Below are 18,974 nucleotides of genomic sequence, written 5' to 3' on the forward strand. Positions count from 1 at the left end.
ACTTGGTGCCATAATAACCAAATGAAGGTCTGCAATACATAATCATGGGGGAAAAAAACATTATGATCCATTCATTATTTTGGCCAACTCATTGTCCAAGGCACAGGTACACTGGGTGAGTCTGGCTATGTTTTTGGTTTGGAATCCAGAATCAACACTGAAGAAGTTAGCTTTGGCTGGGATCAGCAGGTGATTTAAAGATGAAATTTAGGTCAGGTATATTTGACCACATTAACTTCATTCATCTGGTGCTGAAAGCTATCTTGACTTACTGAGCAGTTGTCCTCTCTGGAGAAAAAGGTGTCTAGCATTCCACATTGCTCTGAAGGCCTTGTGAATTCTTCTTAAACATTTCTGGGGATGAACTTACTTTATTATTAGAATGGTCTAGCAGTAATGGTGGGTGGTTTTTTTTATTAGTAACCTGAGGCAAGGGGGTGGTGGAAAAGGATAAAAACTAGCACTCTTAATTGTTTGACTGAAGCCACACCACCTTTATACAAGGTGTAGGTGAACACCTTTACATAAAGCCCTTCATGCTATGGGTCCAGATTACTTGAGGGACTGTCTCACCCCACTGGGATTGGCCTGTCCCAGTTGATGTCACTGCATTTTTTCTGTTTTCTCAGCAAAGCAAGTTATAGTTTGTACTTTGCAAGCAGTTTTGTTATCATTGTAACCATGGTGAGTGTTACATGTTCAGCCAGTTTACTACTGTGTGCGCATGCCTAAAACAAAAGTTACTTTCTCTTTCCTCTCCTTTGTGCTCTCTGGTGAGATAGATATGTAGCCGTGAGTCTTTCTGTGTTTTTACAAGTTACTTTGTAATTAAAAGGTTGAATAGTAGAATATATGCTTCGGGTTTTCTTTGTTTATCATGCATCAAAATTGAACCACGATTCATCACTCTCTGACAGATTTTTACTCTTCTGACAGTTGAGTTGGCAAAGGAGGCATATTGTGGGTCCTGTCAGAAGGAAGGAAGGAAGGAAGGAAGGAAGGAAGGAAGGAAGGAAGGAAGGAAGGAAGGAAGGAAGGAAGGAAGGAAGGAAGAAACAAACATATTAAGATCAACATATATGGAAAGGAGGAAGGGCTTCAGGTTCACAATCACAACCTCCATCTTTTTGGACTCCTTGCCCCCGCAGATGTTCGTGCTTTGAAACCTCCCCTGATGCCTCCATTTCCCAGTCTGAAGCATCCCAGGGGGTTGAATTCTCTCATGATGTCTTCTCCAGAGGAATGAAATGAAGGTTGGGACCCAGGGAGGCTTTACATAGCTAGATAACTGATTATATTTTGAAAGGCAAACATTCACTCATATTGGCCACTTTCAAACAACAGATACCACCTGTATCTACTGTTCCATGATTATTTATTTTTGACTTTGAGAAAGGGGAACCAAAGCAAATTTTATTTCTTCAAATAGTGTAGAGAATGCTGGAGATAACATCAGACCAGGGCTAATATGAATATTGTTGATTATCTCATTGACCTGTGTGGGACTGTATCTATTTGTCCTTGTTTATTGAACAGGTCAATGCTTAAGACATGTAATGTGAACATAAATAGGAAGAATAATAACTTCACCTGCTTGTTAGCATTTTTGCATATAACATAGAAATACCACAGCAAAGGACTTATGACCATCCTATTATCTACCTGCTTTTTAAACTGTCTTTGCTGGTTGAACTTCCAGAGGAAATTGAAATAGAAACAGAAGTCCATAACTGTATCACATATTGTTTAATGAAATAAATAGTGGGTAGCCAATTAAGAGCTCCGCCTTGATCAATTTGGCATTCCACATCCACACTATGCCATTTAACAAGTGACATTACTACATTCCACTAAAATCAAAATGCCTTAAATTAATTTCTTACTGCACAATATCTTAAAGCTGCAGTGTAGGCATGTGATGGTCAGGGAATGCTCTTTGCAAAACAAATGTTGAATATGCTTCTGTAACTTGTGTGATGTTGATTGTATTAATATTTTTGTGTTGATTTTTACATATCAAATTTCATAAAGTAATTAAAATAAGGAACACATTCTTCTAAATTTAAAAGTTCTATTTTTCTTGTTTATCTTTAAATGTGAGTACACTTAAAATGGCAGTTGCTTTTGTTTAATCATTTACCATTTTTTCTTTTCAACATTTAGCTTCCAAAAAATAAGTGCTGAGATTTGCATATGAAGCAAGCAGTTTGATTTTGATGAATCCCCTTTTGTTTCTGGGTTACATTGAAAAAGACTCAACAACTCCATCACACCAAACATTTGGAAAGCTATTTGAAAGTGATTAGGGCAGGGAGAAGGGTATTTGTACATTGCCAGAATAACCAGATTTTTTTTAATACAAAAAAGGCCTGGGGATGTCTTATCCCTCAGTTTGTTTTTCTGTTTATCATTGTTTCCTGTTTCCTCTTTTTTAAAAAAATGTATTATATTCACCAGATGATAAAATCCTAATTGAAGTTGTACATCACCTTGGCTGAAAAGCAAAATATACGTATAGTTAGCAAACAAGCTCTTTGGATTGTGGAACTAATGTTACAAATGTTCCCCTATTATCCAGAGCTGAGAAGATCACAAATAAACTAGACTGAAATCACACCACTACATTATAATTCTTTGGGCTGATGTACAATTGAAATCCAAATAGAATCATAAGAGGTTTGTACATCAAACTTTGGACTTCACCAAATAATATAGGATAGTGGATTCTCACTATTTTGCAACAGGAAAAATGGTGTGTGTGTGTGTGTGTGTAAACAAACACTAACTATGGGTTAGTTTTCTTTGCTTTCTGACTAGCTAACTAACTATACATAGTCAGTCAGTTAGCTAGTTAGAATGCTAAGAAGACAATGAAACTGACTATAGGTAGTTAGTGATTTGGTTAGTTAGCTAGTTAGTTAAAAAGCAAAGAAAACAATGAAAAAATGAATGCCTGTCTTCCTTTTCGGTACAATGAATAGTACTTTTGATAAAGACCTCTTCTCCCTCTGGATCTAGGACTGTGCTAATCACAGACAGCATTCAGGGAAAGTTAATCAAATATGCATTACAGGTTCTGGGGATAAGAGGAAAACATCTGTGCCTAGAGCTTTGTGGCATTAGTTTTACTGCAATTATCTTTCTCTTTAGATGCTTTAGTTCTGGGGTAGCCCAATAAGTAAAGCTCTGGATTATCTAGGAAGAAAAGAAAATGAGAGGTGGTCCGGGATAGGCTGAGCTGTAAACTAAACAAGGGAAGAGTGACTGTGTATTATCTTAATATGAATGGAGATTCCTGAGATAATACATATAGCTCTTAAAAGGGAAGAAAAGGGGTCTTGCCAACAGCCATACCATTGTTCAGCTTTTGTCAAAGTTGAAATAAGAGGAGACAAGCTTTTCAGGTCCAGTCTGTGAGGACAGAAGAGGGGAATGTGGTTGGAATCCAGCTGAGTGTTTGATGTCTGTCTTTCTTTCTTTCTTTCTTTCTTTCTTTCTTTCTTTCTTTCTTTCTTTCTTTCTTTCTTTCTTTCTTTCTTTCTTTTTCTTTTCTCCCAGATCCTTTCTAAAGGAAACCTGGTAGAAGCATGTGACCTGCCTCAAGAAAAGGGCAAAGCATCAAACAAGTGTCTTCCTCAGTAATGAGTTGACATACAATTTGATGACAACAGCATGTCTTTATTGCCAGGGGTGAGCTAATAGAGCTGTGATGACTTTGCACCTGCTGCTTCAGTCTGACTATGATAGGAAGAAGTATAAAACACACATACACACACACACAAACACACACACATACCTTACTTCATGAAATCTTCCAGAGGCCCCTTGCTTTCTCTGGCAAGAATGCAACTTGATGGATGGAATGTCTGATAATAATATCTCTCTTTGGGATAAGAATGAAAGGACTAGAATTTTAAGCCACATTTTCCCATTGCTTTTTAGTTTCCTCCTCCTCCTCCTCCTCCTCCTCCTCCTCCTCCTCCTCCTCCTCCTCTATCAGATGAAAAGATGGAGCTTGAATGTGCAAGCAATTACATGAAACCCTTCCTGACCATTCATTTTAAGAAGGTCCTTTCCCTGAAATTCACGAAAGATGCAACTTCTCCCTCCTCTCCATGACATTTGATGTCTTTATGGTCTATATTCATTTGGAGGAGAAGAGAAGAAAGACCAACAGGCAATGACATTTTGAACCTTCCGAAGAGAACACGTGATCCTTGTTTTTGGGTTTTCTTTTAAAAAAAACAACAACCGAACATCTTGTAAGATGGAAAGCAAAAAAAAAAAAAAAGGAAAATGCTTTCATTAGAGGATTGGTCACTCAGCTCTTAGGCTTCAGCTTCCACTGACTGAATCTGCTGACTTTTCATAAATTGCAAGAGGTTGCCTCCTTTTTCTTTACTTTTTTTTCCTGCCAAATACAATGTGCAGCATTGTTGTAGGATAATGGTAAACCTTACAGAGGAAGACCCAGCAGGGTGATCGAGTTTCCACATTCACGGCAGAATATCTGGGAAATGAATGTTTGCATGACCCTGGGCGCAAGGTTTAAATATATGCAGCAGTTTTGCTGTTAACTCCTTGAACTCGCTGCTTGAGTAGACTTGTTGCTGGGATAAATTCTGCTCCCCTTGTCCTTCCATGGTCACTGTTTAAAAATATTCACGTCCTGTCAGCTGTTTGGGACATCTGCTCCAGTCTCTACATTGTCTGCATAGGGGTAAGCAACCTTCCTCCCCTCGGGATGAAGGGTGAGGGTTTGAAGAATATAAACATTAGCTCCCCTTTTTATTTGTGTTGTTTGAAGACAGATGAGAGAACAGAGGGAAAACTTGGGCAAAGCAAGCCAACAATAACGAACAGCAACAGTCCTTCTGACAGAGAATGTTCTTGATCTTTCAGAGCTGTAATCTTTCTGTAAACAAAAGTTTAATATATGGATGGCTTAATGTTTAGTTAATGGGCTGTTTAACAAAATAAAACCAGAAGTTCATCTGCTAGTACATGTCTTTCTGAAATAACAGTCATCATATTTTAGTTCCAGCACAATTATCTTCTTCAGGATCAACTCTGTTGTGTGATGGGGATGAATAAGATTCAGAAACTGTCAAGCCAAGTGGGAAAAACAGTCCTTGACTTTATGACCAGCCACTTAGAGACCATTCGAACTTCCAGCAGACCTACCTTATAGGGCTGGATGCTAAAACATATTTTTCTTCATATGTTTTAGTTGCAGGAATTGGGAATGTCTAATCAACTAAAAAGAAGGGTGAGGGGGTGACATGATAGCACTGTTCCAATATCTCAGGGGCTGCCACAAAGAAGAGGGAGTCAAGCTATTCTCCAAAGCACCTGAAGGCAGGACAAGAAGCAACAGATGGAAACTAATCAAGGAGAGAAGCAACCTAGAACTAAAGAGAATTTTCCCGACAATGAAAACAATTAACCAGTGAAAGGGCTTGCCTTCAGAAGTTGTGGGTGCTCCATCACTTTCAAGAAGAAATTAGATGGCCATTTGTCCAGAATGGCATAGAAGATCTCCAAGGTCTCTTTCAACTCTCTTATTCTGTTTCTGTTAGTTACTTTTTAAATGATATTGTGTGATCTTATTAAGATATTGTAATATCTTCTGAGTAGATCTAATGATAGCTAATTATTTTTCTTTCATATTTGACTTTCTTAAAAAAAAACATTTTTCCCAATACTTCCAATGTCTATATGCAAAATTTTGGGCAATTTGTAAGTAATTTGTTTTACATTAAGTAGTTGAAATTCTTGTCCCTTTGTGACAGAGTTATATAATGTATACCCACAAAACAATTCATATTGAATCTTCCTATATCTGTTCTTGTTATATACACAATATGAAGTCACAGCTGTGAGTTCTTTAGTTGATGGTGGCCTTTATATGCATTAAGTTTTTCCCAAGGACCTAGGATGTACTGGTGTAGTATACAGTATATGTGGGTTTAAGCAGTGTGGGCTCTTTATAATTTACCAATGGAAATGTTCTCAATTTGCAGATTTTTAAGTGCTATCCAAGGCTTTTTAGTACGGGACTGAGTGCGCCAATAACTATTTCGGCTACCACAGCTGGTCTATGCCATAATCTTTCAATTTAGATTTTCAGATCTTTTTTTTTTAACCTTTTGGATCACTTTATTTTTCTTCTTCAGTTCAGAAAATAAAATCTTAACACAAAGTTAATTGGATTAACTTCAGATTTTTGTCATAAGCTTCTTTCTATAAAGTGCCTCACTTTACATTCTCACTTATTTTGTTTTTGGGTTTTTTAATTATTTTTTAATAGAATTCAATAGTAAACATTCAACAGAATGTGTGGTTTGAGTATCTTATTCATTAATACAAATTAAATTCCTAATTCCTAAATCTTTTCTCTAACCATTGATAAAATAGGTCCCAAGTTTGAAAATATTCTGTTTTTTTTTTCTTTTTCTTTCAACCTTAAAGTAAGTCTGTCCATTTCCACACAGTCTAGTATTTTTTTTTTAATTATTTCTTCCTCTGGTGGTATTTCTTCATTCTTCCAGTATTGTGCAAATATAATTCTTGCTACTGTTATCACATGTAAAATCAAATATGTACTTTGTTTATCAAGTTTTTCTGGCAATATACCTAGTAAAAAAAAAACAGGTTTATAGTCTATGTGTTTCTCTAAACTTTTTTTTCTAACCAAGTGTGAATTTTTTGTCCAGTACCACATATGATAGTAAGTACCTGGTTTATGCTTACACTTCCAACATTTCTCTGACATATTTTTAAACATTTTTGCTAATCTTGTTGGAAGCAAATGCCATCTGTAGAACATTTTGTATAGGTTTTCTTCATAGGTGGCTGACATTGTCAATTTATAGTATCTTTCCCTCAAACCTTTCCACTTCTTTAAGTCTATATTATATCCAAAATTATTTGCCCATACTATCATTGTTTCTTTTACCTGTTTATCTTCCATTTTCCAATTTAATAATAAATTGTACATTTATTTAATTAACTTTTCGTCAGAAGTTAGTGATGTCTGGTCAAAGTCTGCTTTTTGTAAAACCCATACTGTCTAATATCTTTATCATAACTCACTTGCATTTGTAAATGTGACCACCATGTTAAATCAATGCCTTGATTTTCCACCTCTTGTCTAGATTTTAAGTTCCCTTCAGAGTTTAGAATATCTTTATATGTCCATATTTTATGGAGACTGACTAGATTTGGATGTACAAATGCTTCCATTATCGAGAGCCATCCTGGAATTTTCAAATATATTTTAGATTTTCAGATCTTGATACTTTGCACACTTCCCCAATTCTGGGTCTTCTACTATTCCCTAGTCTTGCCACATCAATTATCCACATTTTCTTCTTTCTGACCAGTTAAATTGGTGTGTTATGATCCAAGATGTAATTAGCTTGCATTATGAAATCCCACAATATTTTAACCTGCTCATTTTCAACTACTTTTTCAACTCTGTGTTCCCATCCGTTATAATATCAACAAAGGAAACTGGAAATAGATTCAAGTAGACTACAGCGATAATCAAGATGGCTGAAAAAGAAAAAGGCCCTTTGCTGTACTATGATGTGAAGTTTAGCTGAGGTAGAGAATAGTAAGTCTGGTCTGAAGGGAAAATCTTCTGTGAGTTTGTTTTGCAGTGAAGGCTGGCTTTGGTAATAGGAATGGCAGGAACCTGATTAGATCTAAGACTGTACATTTATTCGTACCTTCATTTGAAATGTAATGCTGGACACTCTTTTTTATTATTATTAATTCTTTCTTCATCAGGTCATTCTGCCCATTTGGAAGAGTCTCAAGTGGCCATTCCAGTCTCGTTTTTCTAGAGGTGGTAGGAGAAAGGTTTTAGCAAGTGTTTATCTGCTATATATTTCAAATTATAATTACATTTCAAAGAGGAAGCACAGTTGGCAGTTTGCTCCTAGTATGGTGTGGGCAGGCTGCCATCTTCTGCAAAACTTTTCCTGGGGCCTGCTGGGATTAAAACCCATCTTCCCACCTGTTTTGGAGCACAATGGGATCTTGTTATATGCATTGAAAACACACAGGTAGCTTTTTCTACAATGACATTACTTGCTACAGTAAAAGACGCTGTATAGTGGAAGTCCCAAAGCTAACTACCCCCAAAAGAACAATATATTTGCATAAATAGGCTGTAAAGTGAAGTCTTATATTTCAACATGCAATCAGGAAGTGTAATACACTGTAATAGATTTGAACAAGCTAGGAGTTTCCCATTACTTTAATTGTGGGGAATATGCCATTACAAACTCAGATTATATCAGTGGAATGGCTGCTGATATTGAAGTAAAAGGAATTTGCTCTGCTCTTATGTAGCATAATGTGCTTCTTTGAACAACTGGCTTTTTCCCCGTAGCTGTTCTAGGTTCTACGTACATTTCAGGCTTTGATAGTACAAAATCTTTGGTGCATGCTAACCTTCACTATTTTTGGCTACCTGAAATGGAAGAGTTCCAGTAACTATGTGTTCATTGAATTCAGGTTCTAAATCGATACTAAGATAGCCACTCATGTCAGTGGTAAAACCTAAAAGACAGAATATTCATTCAGTAAAAGAACCAGAAAGAAGACCATCAAATATTCTATCCGTTGCACTGAAATGATGGAACAGATGACAAATGAGAATTTCTGCAATATGTACAGGACAAGAAGTCCTCAACTTACGATGGCAATTGGTACCAGAATTTCCACTGCTGAGCAAGGTGGTTTTTAAGTCAGGTTCATCTGATTTTCATGACCTTTTTTTTGCCATGGTTGTTAAGTGAATTATTGCAATTGTTAAGTGAATCACATAGTTGTTCAGCAAATCCAGCTCCCTTCCCCCCCCCATTGACTTTGGTTGTTGGAAGCTGGCTCGGAAGATCACAAATGAGAATCACATGATTCTGGGACACGGTAACCATACATACATAATGGCTGCGAAGTACTTGAATTTTGATCACATGACTATGGGGATGTTGTGATAGTCGTAAGTGTGGGCACCAGTCATAAGTCACTTTTCTCAGTGCTGCTGTAATCTTTGAACGATCACTAAAGTGGTTGAGTGGTGTACTGTAAGTTGAGGGCTATTGTAGCAGGTATTATTGCATTAGTTTTGGAAACATTACAGCTGATTAAAAAAAAACAGTGGCAAGTCCTAGAAGCATGCCACATAATTAAAAGTGACATCCAAATGTCTGACTTTATGACATGCATCTGTTTAGACTGAAATCTCATTATTTATCTGAATGCAAAATATTTTCCACACAGCAGGCGGTTTGCATCTTTCCCTATACAGTTTCCATGTTTTGGAGGAATACAAGAGTTTCACTGAGGAAATGTTAGGCTTGATTCTTTTAAAAAAAATATATCTGTATCCTTTCAAAATGTCCCGCAGATGGATCTAACAGCTGTTTGCACCTGACAGATTAAATCTGGTAATCGACCTTGGTGTTTATGTGCTCAGGCAGTCACTGAACTAGAACCCATGGGGAGTATTGGGAAAAAAGAACACTTTAACAACTGAATCAAAGAGAGAACCTCCCACCAGCCAGTTTAAGCACCTCTCAGCTGGAAACCAACTATGTGAAAACCTTAGAGGGCTGTGGCAAGTATCTTTTTTCATTCCTTTCCTTTTAGTTTTCAAAGGCATAGCCACAGACAGAAATATGATATGAATTGCCAGGATATTTCTCATAACTTGAAAGATACAATCCTGGAAGTATCAGTGTTGTTATGTGTTGCTTATCAGGATGATTTATATCATTCAAGGACAAAAAGAAATTATCTCAGGCAATAAATATTTTCTTACTATGAGCTGCTGATGCCCAAAGAATCCAACTCTAGAAATGTTCCTGGCCTCAAAGGGAAAAGCACACAGACAGGAAGGAAATGCACAGTGAAATGGCCCATCTAAATCAGAAAAAGTAAGGGGATCTTCAGAGAACTTTAAATGTTTGAATCCGAGAAAGTATAGCTATTCCTAAATCAGGTTTTCCATTTCTCGCTCAGGTCTTAGTTACCGCAGCTGCTCTATGTTCTTTTGTGTTTCATTAAATCAGGCATTTTTCATATTGTCATAGATTATGCGGATACAGGATATGACTTTCTTTCCAAAAGGAACTCAGCTAAGAAAACTGGATTTTAAGATTGGTCTTTAAATATTGTAATGTCAAAACTTCAATCAGTTCAACAGAATTGCCAATCAGTTGTCCAAAGGAAGGGGAAGAAAGGGAATAAACCCAGTTTCCTTGTTCCACTCCTGGGCAGATGACAGTTTTATTGATTATCTGTCTGATGTCTGCATAGTTTGACAATTTTTTTTCAGGGCAATTTAAGATGTCAATTTTGACTTTTACAGCTTACATGCCTCGGGTTTTGATTACAGGTGGGACTGCCTACCCCAATATGAACTGTTTTAGACTTTAAGGCCAGCAGAAGATGCCTTTTCTTTAACTTTCAAATAATTTTATTGTATCAAACTATTTAAGAGAAAAATAACATCACAATGAGGACCCAGATTGTTGGGGGCAATTAAGCTGACTTTGTAATAATGCCTCTTGGGAGGCGTGTGAAAGCCCTAATAAGCAGGCATATACATAGAATGAAGGCTACTGCTAAGCTTGTAAGCCGCCCTGAGTCTTCGGAGAAGGGCGGGATATAAATGGAATTAAAAGAAATAATATCTGCTATATTATTATTGAATTTCATATATAAATATGTAGTAAAGTAAGAAAAATTAGAGTATTTAGCTAAAAACACCTTGTCTAATTTTTCATTAGTAGATCCCTTGAATCCAAATGATACTAGTACTTTCATTACAAATAAAGGAAAAAATACTGTCAGCTAAAGAAACCATAAAGGAATGGGTAATACTGCATCCAGTTTTGGTCACCATGATGTAAAAAAAAGTTGAGATTCTAGAAAGAGTACAGAGAAGAGCAACAAAGATGATCAGGGGACTGGAGGCTAAAACATATAAGGAATGGTTGCTGGAAGAGAAGGAGGAGGGGGGACATGATAGCAGTGTTCCAATATCTCAGGGGCTGCCCCAATGAAGAGGGAGTCAAGCTATTCTCCAAAGCACCTGAAGGCAGGACAAGAAGCAATGGATGGAAACTAGTCAAGGAGAGAAGCAACCTAGAACTAAGGAGAAACTTCCTGACAGTTAGAACAATTAACCAGTGGAACAACCTGCCTCCAGAAGCTGTCAATGCTTCAACACTGGATTTTTTTAAGAAGAGACTGGGCAGCCATTTGTTTGAAATGGTATAGGGTTTCCTGCCTGAGCAGGGGGTTGGACTAGATGATCTCCAAGGTCCCTTCCAACTTTATTATTATTGATCATCGCACAGTCAGCCAGATGTTCAGACTGGATTTGGCATTTTCGTCTACCTATCGAGTCCTTACTGGGATAGGCGGATGTGGATGTTTGATGGTAAGATGGAAGCAGTTCCTAGTAAGGCCGCCTTTTGCAATTGTCTAATGGCGAATTTGTCAGTGCCAATGGTCTTCAAGTGGTGCTCCAGTTGTTTTGGGATTGCACCCAAGGCACCTATTACTATTGGTACTACCCTTGCTTTCCTTTGCCACAGTCTTTCTATTTCTATTTGTAGGTCTTTGTGTTTTGTTATCTTCTCCAGTTCTTTCTCATCTATTCTGCTGTCTCCAGGCACTGCCACATCCACTATCCAGACTTTTTTGTCTTTCTTATCGACAATTGTTAAGTCCAGGGTGTTATGTTGCAAGTGCTTGTCTGTTTGAATTCTGAAGTCCCAAAGCAGTTTACTTTATCATTTTCTATGACTTTCTCTAGTTTTTGCTTACAGGCAAATGATATTTCTTGCAGATCTTCCAATGCACCATTGTTGCTACTTTGTCATGCCACTGCTTGTAGCTGCACTTACTGCCTGTTGCTGTCTTCTCAATTTTGACTTTGTATGCATTTGTCCTTAAGGCTTGGTCTTGTGCTGCCAGAATTAGTCCCTCGGTCTCTTTCTTCAACTTTCCTGCTCTTAGCCATTGCCAGGTCTTGTTATTATCTGCTTTCCCAGCTATTTTTTTAATGCACTGGCCATGTAGTGCTTTGTATTCCCATGCCTCTATTCTGTTCTTCATTTGCTCTTCCTTGTAGGCCAGTTTGATCTCTCCAGTAGTCAGTAAGCCTTCCTGATATACTAATTTCAGTGCATCTTCATCATTGTCCTTCAGATATTCTTCCAAAGCCATTTCTTCTTCTTCAACCATCTGATGTACTTGCAGCATTCCACGTCCACCTATTTGTCTTGGTAGGTAGAGTCTGTCAATGTCACTGCGTGGATGAAGGGCATGATTCATTGTCATTATTTTTCTGGTCTTCCTATCCATTGCTTTTAGTTCTGCTTGAGTCCAGTCCACTATTCCAACTGTGTATCTAATGACTGGAATTGCCCACGTGTTGATTACCTTCACGGTATTTCCTCCATTGAGTTTGAACTTTAAGATCTTCTTCACTCTCCTGATGTATTCACCTCTAATCTTTTTCTTGACTTCAGTGTGCTTGATTTTGTCAGCTTGAAGAATACCCAAGTATTTGTAGTAAGTAATCTTCCTCATCCAGACTTTCAATGTTATTTTTGTGGGGCATCTGGATTCCTTCAGTTTTCACTATTTTTCCTTGTTTGAGAGTAAATGTGGCTCATTTGCCCAAGTCAAACTCCATTGCAATATCTTGGCTATATATACAGACAGTGTTCAGCAGTGATTTTATTTCAGATGATGTTTTTCCATACAGCTTCAGATCATCCATGTAAAGGAGGTGGGATAGTCTGGCAGATGTTTTTGATGTTTGATAGCCATGTCCTGAGTTATTCAGTATTGTTGACTGTGGAAACAGTGTAATAACAAATAGTAGTGGTGATAATGAATCTCCTTGAAATATTCCTCTCTTGATATTAACCTCTCCCAGTCTTTCACCATTGACCTGCAACTGTGTCTTCCATTGCACCATCAATCTTTGCACAAATTTTCTGATGTTTCTACTGACTCCTGTTATTTCTAGGCACTTGATTATCCAGTCATGTGGCAGAGAGTCAAATGCCTTTTTTGTTGTCAATCCATGCCACATTCAGGTTGGTCTTTCTTTTCTTGCAGTTTTCCAAGATCATTTTGTCTATTAGGAGTTGATCTTTTATTCCTCTGCTATTGGGGCAGTTTCCTTTCTGCTCGGATGGAAAGAGATTGTTTTCAACTAGATGCTGTTGTACTGCATCAGCTACCATGCCAGTTAGCAATTTGAAAGTTGTTGGTAAGCAGGTAATTGGCCTTTAGTTGCCCCTTTTGCTGGATTTTTCATTATTAGGTAGGGTTTCCCAGTTGTTAGCCACTTTTTAATTTATCCTCCTTGTACTATATTGTTGAACTGCTTGGCAATGAGTGGGTATATAACAGTTGATTTTGCATCCCAGGTATTCAGATATAACTACAGCTGTGCTGTACATTAGTTGGTTTGTTTCTTGCAGTGAATTGGTGCTTATACTTGATATTGCAGTATTTGCATCTTTTAATGCTTGTGCTAGCTGTTTCTTTGGAACAAGCTTCAATGCAGGCAGCCTTATTCTGTTATTTTTGTGCTGTTCTAGATGCTCAGTTATTCCTTGTTTCAATTCTTTTATTTCTTTAGTTAGAGGGCTTTGTTCTTCCTGAGGAAGAGATGCCTGGTTTCCAAATGAGAACAGTTGTATATCTCTACTGGATTCCTTCACTGCCAACTCCCATGGCTTACCTCTACATTCTGAATTACTTCTGGCAAGGCTTTGATTTCTTTGCCCTGGGTAAACCTTTGCAGTTTGTCCAGTTCTGTTTCTGTGAATACTTTATTTCATATTATAAATCAGTGTTGATCTGCTAGTCTCTGTTCTGTTATTTCTGATTCTGGATGTTGTTCTTTCCAGAAGTGGTGCATTCATTTTAGATATCCTCTTCTTGTTGGACATGATCTGTAATAACAGGTCATTATTTCTTTGTTTTCATTCACTGTGTATTTGCGACGGGTACACACCTTTTCTTCCAGTAGTTCTGCAGCTGCTGGCCCTGGCTGCTCAGCCAATAGTCCTGAATCCTGTAACCCATTTTTCACCAGCTATCCAGGAACTCCAATATCTAGCATGGACCTTGTTAACCCAGGTGACATCTGAGCCGGTATAGCATTCTGAAATTTAAAGCTCACCATATTTTTTATGGGAGAGACACTCTTTGTCTGACTCCTCTGATGAGACCTGTCCAGTATGGTTGAACCTCTGGCATAGCTCTCATCTTCCTCAGAGTACACAAGCCCTACAACCACATCAAGGTAGTGCCTCACTGGGGGTTGTTGTTGTTGTTGTTGTTATATAAATTAGATTTTCAAAAGCCTGAATTGCCATTATGATAAGGATGCTTAGGACATCTTTTCAGTTTGACTTTTTTTTTTTAATTTAACTTATTTACCTGACCAGCATCCAATAAAATTATTGACAAAAAAGTTTCTTTTATAGATTCTGTGTATATGGCAGAATCACAGTTTAGGAAACCTACCAATATGATATAATATAGTTTATCTTTTTCATCTGGAAAAGTCCCCCCAGTACAGTGTGGTGGGGGGTGGGGTGGGTGAAATGGTAGCAAAGGTCATAGTATATGTTTGGTTATGCATGCTTCATTTGCCTTAAGCTATTATCTCTGAGACATTTTTGCCTAAAAACAATAATAAACCAATGGTAGAACAATAGGAAGATTCTAAAAGCTATTGTGATAAATGTTTGAGCTCTTGTTCCTCACTAGAGATTCAGCAGAATTGTTGGATAGAATGACAAGACTTCACCTAAACTCTCTTTAGCTGACAATCATGATCCATGATCCTTGTGTAAACCCTACTGTGGAGTGATGATCAGCATTAGACTAAAGTAATAGCAAAGGTTATGACATCTTGCTCACTATAAAATATCAGAAGCAAGTTTACAGTTGACCATGACATCCTAAGTCACACCTAGTACATAAATATACTCTTGGCATGCATAATAAAATCACTATCAAGTTGGAGTTTTTAAGGTTAGCTTTGTTAACTGACTCAAGGAGAGTGAGAGAAATGTATAGCTACCACCCTATCAAAGTATAGGTTCAAATACAGACCTTTAGCTATTGGCATTACAAAATATCCTCTTGGTAAGGTAGGCAATATAATCCTTACTGATCATAAGATCTCAAACTTTCAGCCTTTTGACCTATCCTTGTAAGGCAGTGTAGATCAAAGAAAGAATTCTTTGTCAGAGATCCAAGCACAGATTTGAAGTGATTGCACAAAGTAGCACCCCTCTTCTAATCAGCAGAATGGCTATATCACTTCACTTTGTAATCGGCAGAGTGATGCACTCCATGAAGTCCTTTGTCATAGTGAGTGGGCACACACATACCCCCTTGCTTATGTTCAGAACTCCTGGGAGACTGCAAATGCCACTCCCAAACTCTATATCCAGTGGTGGGATTCAAATATGTGAACAGCCGGTTCTCTGTGTGGATGCTGCTTCCAGAAGTCCATTCTGGGCCTGGGCAACAAAAAATTAGCTACCAGTTCTGCTGAAGTGGTGCAAACCAGCTGAATCCCACCACTGTCTATATCCCTCTGGAAGGAAAGCAGTTCGAAGGGAGACACAAACTGAGGCTGTCCCACTCATCCTTGATCAATACCTACTATAAGCTCTTCTCCTGTGAAACACACATATTTTTCTTCCTCCCACACCCCAGGTTCCTTGTAGTGTAATTTTTACATAAAACTCGGAAGTTTCAGGTGGGAGTAGATATTTCACACTATAACGTCTTCACCAGCTTAATCTATAAAATCAATCCTAGATAAGAGCCTGCAAAAGTGAAGAAGTACATGTGCACGTACTGTATGCATGAATACATAAAATACTCATGTACAGCTTTCACAGTGTGTTCTTTCTTTGTCAAATTAGATGTTGTAAGTGAGAGAACAGTAGACTGCAATGAACTGCTATTGCACAGAACCAATTTCCATTTGCTGCTTCTACATATTGTGCGATATCTCACTTGGGATGGAATGATATAGATGAGTACCAACTGTACCTTTGGTTTGGATATTATCCAACATATTACAGAGGTAGTTATAAAATATTCATCTTTCTACGTTGACATCTCTTGTCTTTTTCTTTCCTTCATGTTCCCAGTAACCACACTACTTATGAGGATGAAGCCCATATACTAGTACATTATAATTGGGGGAAAGGGTTAGCACAGCATAAAGGAGAAATAGAGAACTTTTGAAAAATATACACTTTGAAAGGCTATTAACATAATTATTTTCAGTCAGTTCTATCAGATATCTCAGAAGGTCAAAATCTCACTTTAAAAAAAGAACACATTTTTAAATGAGGTGTGTCTCTCATAAAGTTTCATTAAGCAGAAATATGTGGTGGAAAATCCATTAAACATAAAAGTGTTTCCTGATATGGAATTTTGCATTTCCTCATTGAATTAATCAAGCCAGGGGGATGCTGTAGGAACAGGTCAAAAAAGAAAAAATGGAAATTATGACTATAGAATTGAAGTTTCCAGACTGACCTTTTTTGACCTTTACTTCTCCAGCTCTCAAGGATGTCCCTAAATGAAACCAATGCCATTTTAACTTTGCTAGCCTCAGAAGCAGCAAATTATGATAACATCCCAGCAAATGAAGGGCCACTGGATGAACCTGTGGGTTGGTTGTCTTCAACTCATGCTGATGTTCCCTTGAATTATTTCAGTCTCATCATGGTGACCACTATTCCTCATAGAATGTCTGCTGGGAATTGGAATACATCCATAGACCTTGTTTTTATTCCTTTTAGTACTGTGTGAGCTTCTTTTTAAAAAATCAATGAGTTTACCTTCCTGGCTTTGGGGAAAGTACAATAGGATGGATGTTGACTGTATCTTTTTCTTTTATAGATTGAAAGGTAAGCATTGGCAGTATTCTTCACCAGTGGAGAACATATGTTACTCTCAAATAATATATATCTTTTAGCATTACAAATCAATGTTTTTTTTTAAAAAAAAGTAAGTTATAACTGTCACATGTCCTTCCAAGGATTATAAAAATCACACTATTATAGTCTAGTTGTGGCATATTGTAGAGTAAATGTAGGCTATTGTATTTGTCAGTGTCCAATTGATGAAGGAAAGCTGAGAGTTATCCTCTGACTCTGGATGTAGAATTATTTCCAAATTATAAAATACAGGCCCACATCATGTTACATTTTCATGGGTATACTGACTCACACCCTCTATTAGCTTAATGTTACTCTGCAGCACTTTTGTATGGGAACAAATATACAGTATCTGTATCAACTTCTTCCAATCAGGCCATAAACTATGATCAATCAGGGTTCCCATCACTATGGCAGGATATCTACATGCACCTATCCATTTGCATGCAGCTTTAGTTCAGATGGGCATCTTTTGTGTCACAAGGGACATGAATTGCTAGCAGAAAAAGAAGCTATTTAAGTATGGGATTAACCATACTTTCTGGAGAATTCCCTCAAACATACAGTCCCAGAAAACTAAAGTAAGGTATTTCTTGAAGATTCATTGGGAATGTTTTTCTACTACATGAAGCTAGATTTCAGGTTAGCATACAATTTACTGATTTCCATTTTTGTCATTTTGAAAGGAATTTTTCTCATAAGATGTTGACAGTAGCTTCAGAGACAACACATTACTGAATTTCCAGCATCCAAAAGCATCAGAGATATTTTTCGAGATGACTCCTGTAGACACGGCATCCCAAAGGCATGTCTGTCTGAGAAGCCAAATGCCTGTAAGAGTTGCCAGTGGTCAAGTGCCTTTACCAGCACACAAAAGCTACTCAGGCTCCTAAAGTTACCGTAATGTCCATAATCTTTTATTTATAAGTCTCAATTCACTTGTCACTTGCATCTTTCCCAAATGCAACAGTACAGCAAGAAACGGCAAAGACATTGTAAATGTTTTATGCAGACTCGTGAGGGAGGCTGTATCTTCCATAAAATAAAAGATAATTTGATGAAGAATGCATCCTTGCTGACACTTAATATTTGCAATATACCATTTATGACCTTATTTCCTGCAACAAGGACAAGGCCTGCTATTTTTTGTGCATTCTTTCTCAGCAGTTTGTTGTTTTATTTAAAAGGAGAAAATGGAATGTGACAACTGATTTTCAGTGAACTTTAAACGTAAAGATAAAATAATAAGGTAAAAATAAAATAAATAATATATACATACGGTATATGCATGCATATACACTTCCTGGTTCCCGTTATTCAGACACAAAAGAAAATTATTCCCAATCCTATGACTTCTCGATGTTTTCTTTTCTTCACAGTGCTCACTGTGTCAAATCAAACAAAACCCATATCATTTTGTAACAAAATAAGCAAATACATATTTTCAAGGGTTTTTAAAAAAATTATACCATGCTTTCATGCCTTCTTTGGAGGGGAAGTGTATTATATATGTAAACATTCCTTTAATCAATGTATATATATGTTAACAGTAAAATAAGAAGGCATCGCCTAGCATATAAGGTAAAACCGCCTGACAGAAATACACGCGGGAACTTTGACAGCTGTCAAAGTTCCTCGCACCACGCAGGCGCCACCACTGACAGCTCGCGGCTGTCAAACGCCGGACTACGAAGAAGCCTGAGCTGTCAAAGCACCCACCGTACAGCGCAGGCGCAACCACTGACAGCTCGCGGCTGTCAAAACACCAAGACACGCGGAAGCCGGAGCTGTCAACAAAAGACGACGCGGATTGGTCCCTGCCTGACAGGGCGCCAAAATGAACACAGCTGATTGGTCCTCGCTACCAGCTGCCGGCTATAAAAGCCGGACAAGTTATTCTATGTTTGCCTTGCTCTTAATAAACCTGTTGTTGAACTAGCCTGTCGTCCC

The sequence above is a fragment of the Vipera ursinii genome (assembly GCF_947247035.1).
Source record: "Vipera ursinii genome assembly, chromosome: 1".
Lineage (NCBI taxonomy): Eukaryota > Metazoa > Chordata > Lepidosauria > Squamata > Viperidae > Vipera > Vipera ursinii.